Source organism: Pecten maximus, chromosome 4 (genome assembly GCF_902652985.1).
Source record: "Pecten maximus chromosome 4, xPecMax1.1, whole genome shotgun sequence".
Classification (NCBI taxonomy): Eukaryota; Metazoa; Mollusca; class Bivalvia; order Pectinida; family Pectinidae; genus Pecten; species Pecten maximus.
Window position 1 is genome coordinate 49,537,039 of NC_047018.1, and position 7,172 is coordinate 49,544,210.

The following is a 7,172-nucleotide window of genomic DNA, read 5'->3' on the forward strand; positions in this document are numbered from 1 at the left end:
ACATTAATCAATGCGTTCCAGTTAATAGATTTCAATTGATCTTTAAATACATTGTAATTACCATGATCAAAGAGCCAAACGTTACGCTAAGGTGTGCTTCGCCGGCTTTATGACGTTAAAAGTACCGTAAGAAGGACAATGATATCTGACAGGTTGGTCAAGAAAACTTTCTCCAACTATAACATTTATCGATAACATTGATATCACTAGCACAAACTATTTCTAACAGTGAAGACGAAGCTTAAGTATAATATGTTGCAGATTCTACTAGTTAGATAAAATAAGCATATCACGTAGGTGAGATGACTGGTTTTCAACTAGTAAGTTAGCATTAAAATCGCCTGTAATTGCAATATTAGATAAACCTGTGTTAAAAGCATATTCAATAGACTGAGAGATATAGGTCCAAGTGATAACAGGGGAATTTGAAGGACTGTAGAAAGTGCCATATAAATTTTTTTTGAACCAAGAACTATTTCTATCCATACACATTCTATAGTTGGCAGCTCTAGGTCATGCCTTCTTTTTGCGGATATGTAATCTTTAATATATACAGATATACCACCACCAATACGACCGGGCCTGAAATAACAGAATGGGTCAGAATAACCAGGCATGCTAAGTTCCGGGGAAATATCATTTTCATTTCACCATATCTCGGTGAAGGATAATTTAGTAAATTTGTTTAGTTCAGTATACAGTACATCAAGCTTTTGTTTGTGACTTTACGATGGACAAATGAATAGTTACTGTCAGAAACAGACAGGTCACTAATATTTAAAATCAAGGATGAATCTGATGAACTAATGGAAGAAGGACCAGGATTTGATTCCATGTCACCAATAATGCTAAGTGCCACTGAATCAAAACAAAATTTACAGTACACTGGGGAACCCCCACCTGGGAATTCCCGCCTTTTTACACCTCGAATCCTACGCCATTCTATTTTCAGTAGGAGTATATATTTTTGATTTTCCAAACCTCAAGACCCTACACTTTATTCTCGTATATAGAAAGTACCCATTTCATATGTTATTTACTCAGGAAAACAGCTACAAACCTAAGAAACACATTTTCCTCAGGGACTTGGTTCGCGTGAAACACCAGCTGATTGGCTGATTTAGTTGTGTGAATCCTTTCTAAAATGAAGAGATCCAAAGACTAGCATAAAATATTTAAGGATTAACTTGAATAGATTTTTTATGTAAAAACGGACTGTCCTCTAAAGGTTTTTTTTGTGAAATAACTCGAGAACATAAAAATATGTTCAAGTTCATTCTTAAAATTAAATAGATACTCTGCAAACATTTTCTTTATAGATGGACTGTTTTCAATTACAAATAGTTACGCTGCTGAAACCGACATGGCAATAAAAAGCGACGTTATCAACATGGCCGTCATTTTCTTTACGTTATATGACTGGTTACATAAATTTCTAAGCCAATAAAAATGTTGTTTTTTTTTTTTTTACAAATAAGATAAAATCATCAACAGGTATATTTAATAATAGCAATGACATAACACAAAGTATGTCTAGGACTGTCACAAAACTCTCGTAGTTTGCAAACAGTACACAGTTGTTAAAGGCAACAGTTCGAGCACGATAGAGCGCTAACCTAACGGGCATTATGTTATGCCAAAGCAAACCAGGAACTGGTACATCAGCACGGGGTGGCAATGGCATAGTAAGCAACAAAGTAGAGAGTTGGAAAAAAGAAAATGAAAGGGGGAGGGAATCAGAAAATTCGGTTGAAAGAAGAACATCACAGTTGTGGTAAGGGATCAGGGTAGACCATATACAATATTGTAACATCGAAGAAAAACTACGAAAGCCGGTTGGGACCATTTTTGTAGAAGAAAATTAAAAAAAAATCGCGTTATTACGCGAAACTAACGCGTTATATCGCGAAACTTTCGCGTAATTACGCGAAACTAACGCGTTATATCGCGAAACTTTCGCGTAATTAAGCGAAACTAACGCGTTATTACGCGAAACTAATGCGTTATTTCGCGAAACCTACGCGTTATTACGCGAAACTAACGCGTTATATCACGAATATATATTGATAGTTATAAGAAGTATCGGCTACTTTTGAAGAGTATTGACATGAGGCACGACAGTTTAGTGAGTTTTTATTTTGAGCTTAGCCTCCTATCCCAAGCTGAAATTTTGAGTTTTTTAACAATAGTGGATAGTGCTGTTTTAAGCAATTCAACACTTAAACGAACTTTGAAACGATAGTGTTTAACAATAAGGAAATTAGTTCTCGGATATATACGATGTTGCATTATTCATTCTCAAAGAATTACAAAATTCTGGACAGAAAAAAAATCTTGGTTCTCGCCCTCCATCTTTACAGTCAGTATCTGATACTCTGAAACCATTTCATCGTCTGATATAACCTGCTGCGCATTATAACGCAAAGGTTTCGTGATATTATACAATTATCGACCTGTTTTCAGGTAAATATGATGATTTATAAACAACTCGAGAAAATGATATTTCCCGAGGCCGAAGGTCATCGTATTCACCTGAAAACAGGTTGATAACTGCTTTATTATATGACAAAACTGCAACATTTTCATATTACAGAATGATTATCATTACCTGTCATAGGATTGAAAAAATAATAGTGATCGACTGGAGAAAGGTTCAAAATGACATTTAAAAAGTCAAAGTCAAGAATGAATTTAAACTTCATTATTTATAATTGCTTAAAATTCAACAAAATGTAAATGCTAAAACATCTAAAAATTCAGTCTATTAAACTCTGTCCGGGAGTACATACCTACACGTACATGTAAGCATGCATTTTTGACGACACGGATAGTTGGACATTCCCTTGTTACTATATTTGGGTGTGTAATCGAGTTGTTGGATTGTTATGTCACCCTTGATTTGACGTCACGGATTGCGGGAGAGTCCCTGTTATTATATTTGGGTGCGTATTCGAGTTATTGGGTGGTTGTATCACTCTGTAGCGAGAGAGGGTACGGACAAAAGCCCCCCCCCCCCCCCCCTAGACAAAAGCCCCTTCATACTAATCAAAAAGTGGACAAAAGCTCCTTTACATAAAAAAAAATAATTTCAATATATGTACATTTTCATTGATGTTGTATTCTCATGAAAAGAAATATATCATTAATGTCTTCATGTGTATCAACAGTGAAATGTCTTTATTTGCACAGGTATCAATTTGTTTTTTTATATGATTTCTTTGATTTTAATCATTCCTAAAATTAAAATGATTACAAGACAGAGCAACATGTTTGGTAAGGCAGTCATTATATTATAACTTGAGACACAGATACTGAAAAAGGAGATGTTTTAGGAACCTGATGGCACCATGTAATCGATGATTATTGATAAAATACTATTAAAAAAATACAGATTTACTAATAGTATATAACGTATACCAACTAAATTTATATAGAAGGGGCTTTTGTCCGGGGGGTGGGGGTAAGGGACGGGGGTGTTTTGTCCTACACTGAGGCACGGATTCGGGGTTGATAATAATATTTGATCAAAGGGATAATGTTTAGAATTGCCCAATCTGGAAAGGGGGGAAATCACAGTCATATAATAATATTTCGCGTAATTACGCGTTAGTTTCGCGTAATAACGCGTTAGTTTCGCGTAATAACGCGTTAGTTTAGCGAAATAACGCGAAAGTTTCGCGATATTACGCGAAAGTTTCGCGATATAACGCGTTAGTTTCGCGATATAACGCGATAGTTTCGCGTTATTACGCGAAATTTTTTTTATTTTTTTCTACGAAAATGGTCCCAACCGGCTTTCGTAAAAAAACAAATGATACACAGTCATTTAATTTTAGATATAAATCAAATTCACACAAAATATTTCTCAATACAAGCATAGCATGTCAGTAGCAAATGATGAACATTTTTAACATTAATAAAACGATAAAAACGTCAAGTAAGATAAATAAGTCAAAGTATATACTCAGGGGAGCATGACTACTCAGAATAAATATTCCTCAAAGAAGATTCTTGGGTTCACACACGGCATGGTGACACGAAAGAACTAAACACAGAGATATAACAATAGCAGACTATTAATATCAACTATGACTACGAACCATACGTATAACCATCACACATTTCAATGAGTGTAGGATGAAACAAGTCATGCTTGTATTCATTTTGCATTAGATAGATTATACCGTTTTGTCCGGTCAAGTTGATCATACATTGTTATTTCAAGCATTTTCAATATTTTCGTTGTAATGAAAAAAAACCCAATATATAACGAAAAAAAAAATCAAAACCGAAAAATGAATAAGACGGTCAGTTCATTGTTGGATTAAATGAGTTATACATTTTAAATCAGATAGATCATATAATTATTTGAAGGATCAGACAAAGATGTTTTTAGATAAAATAGATAGTACAAAATGTACATCAGTAGATCAAATGTATTACACATTGATAAATCACATGTACAATGTAACATATATTATTGAACTGTATGTATCAGTTGGTTTCCCGCTAAAAAAATGTCCATAGTAATATCAGATAGTACTAAGATCAGACATATTCTACAGTTTAAAATAGAACGACATATATCCAAATAACTCGTGTATATGTACATATGGTTCAATCAAATTATACATTATCAATAAAAAAAAAATCAAATACTTATGCATCAATAGGATGCAGTGTTGAATCAAATAGTTAATGTAATGATAAATCCAATATATCATACAATGTTGGATCAAAATGGATCATTCATAAACAGATCAAAATGGATCATTCATAAACAGATCAAAATGGATCATTCATAAACAGATCAAAATGGATCATTCATAAACAGATCAAAATGGATCATTCATAAACAGATCAAAATGGATCTTTCATAAACAGATCAAAATGGATCTTTCATAAACAAATCAAAATGGATCATTCATAAACAGATCAAAATGGATCATTCATAAACAGATCAAAACGGATCATTCATAAACAAATCAAAATGGATTATTCATAAACAGATCAAAATGGATTATTCATAAACAGATCAAATTCATCATTAGCTGAACAGATACATCATACACTGAGAGATCAAATGTACTTGTTTGAATTCCGAGGCCCCAGATAATCTTTGCCCGTTTGGTTTAGTTTGGTTTATTTTGTTTAATGTTCTTTTTAAAGCCAGGGTAATTTAAGGACGTACCCGGTTTTAAAGGTGGAGGAAAGCCGGAGTACCCCGGAAAAAAACCACCGGCCTACGGGCAGTACCTGGCAACTGACCCACGAAGGTTTCCCAGAGGTGGAGGGCTAGTCATAAAGTGTCGGGACACTTTAACCACTCGGCCACTACAGCCCCGTTCTTTGCCCGTGTAAACTTGATGGGAACACAATTGTACATATCAGCAAGACTACACCCGGAATCTGGCCTAATCGCTGCTCTTATAGACTATCTAGATACCACCATTTGTAAGACTTCATAGAAATAAAACAAAAACAAATCAACAAAACAAAAACATCATAACTATGAAACATGCATTTGGTTTTTTAAAAGGTTGATAATTACCATATATTTACATTCTGAGTGTTGATTTCTATATTTAGATACCAAGTGAAATCATCAAACATTTAACCATGAAAACACTGAGAATACAGTATGAAAATATCGTGATGATTTTCCACACAAAACAACAGTTGCATATTTATAGCCAGAAAGGTAGTCCCCGTTTCATTTGCGTAAATTGTTTTTCGTTGCCATATATTCACATATAATAAATCTAATCTACCATAAATTGAAATGTTAATGAAATACTTATTTGTTATCGTTTGATGTATGTTTGTATTGAGTGAAATGAAACAAACAAACAAACAAACTGGCCCCTGTCAACTGCGGAATGACACGATAAACGATGCCATGGTGTATTGGCGGTATCACCAACTGTTCCATTAATTTTGCATCTATTCGTATAGAGCTATCAATAGTTAAGAAAAATATTTTTAAAAAAACTTTCGTCTATTGCATCGTAGATATGCTGTACAAGAACACGGTCTCAAATTCCCTGTACTTTGAATGAGAATTTGGTCATTTATCAAACTAAATTGAATTGGATCATCAGAACAATCCATTTCACAAAAGTTCATATTTCAGATGTAAAATAAGATAGCTAATAGAAGAATAAGTCCGTAATTTGATACTTCTATTTTTTAGGATGAAGATAAATCCACATCATCGGATCATTTTTAGCATTCAGTGTTGTCTTCAACTGAACATCTTCTATGATTTTGTGTGTAGAATCCGTCCACCATGAAGAAATCCTGACAACCAATTTAAATGTTGTTTCTCAACAATCTCGCGGTTTTTTAAACACTTAACCAGAACGGAATTTTTAGACGTTAGGTACTACTCCCGATGAACAAGCTCATACAGATTCGCGGACAACTAGTTATGCCCAGTAGTATCGACATAGACGGTTGAAACTGTATCAACGTGGTTCTATAAGGTCCTTCCGCAAATAGGAGGATTAGAACTGGAAGCTGGAGAAGGCCTTCGAGGATTAGAACTGGAATCTTGAGAAGGCCTTCGAGGATTAGAACTGGAAGCTTGAGAAGGCCTTCGAGGATTAGAACTGGAAGCTGGAGAAGGCCTTCGAGGATTAGAACTGGAAGCTTCAGAAGGCCTTCGAGGTTTAGAACTGGAAGCTGGAGAAGACCTTCGAGGATTAGAACTGGAAGCTTGAGAAGGCCTTCGAGGATTAGAACTGGAAGCTTGAGAAGGCCTTCGAGGATTAGAACTGGAAGCTGGAGAAGGCCTTCGAGGATTAGAACTGGAAGCTTCAGAAGGCCTTCGAGGATTAGAACTGGAAGCTGGAGAAGACCTTCGAGGATTAGAACTGGAAGCTTGAGAAGGCCTTTGAGGTTTCTCCGCAATTAGCTTTGTGGTAGACAAGCGGGAAACTGAAGAAGGCCTTCGAGGTTTAGAACTGGAAGCTGGAGAAGGCCTTCGAGGATTAGAACTGGAAGCTTCAGAAGGCCTTCGAGGTTTCTCCGCAATTAGCTTTGTGGTAGAGAAACGGGAAACTGGAGAAGGGCTTTGAGGTTTCTCCCAAAATAGTTCAGTGGAAGAGAAACTTGAAGCTGGAGAAGGACTTCGAGGTTTAGAAGCTTGTTCCGCAAAGCCGGAGAAAACC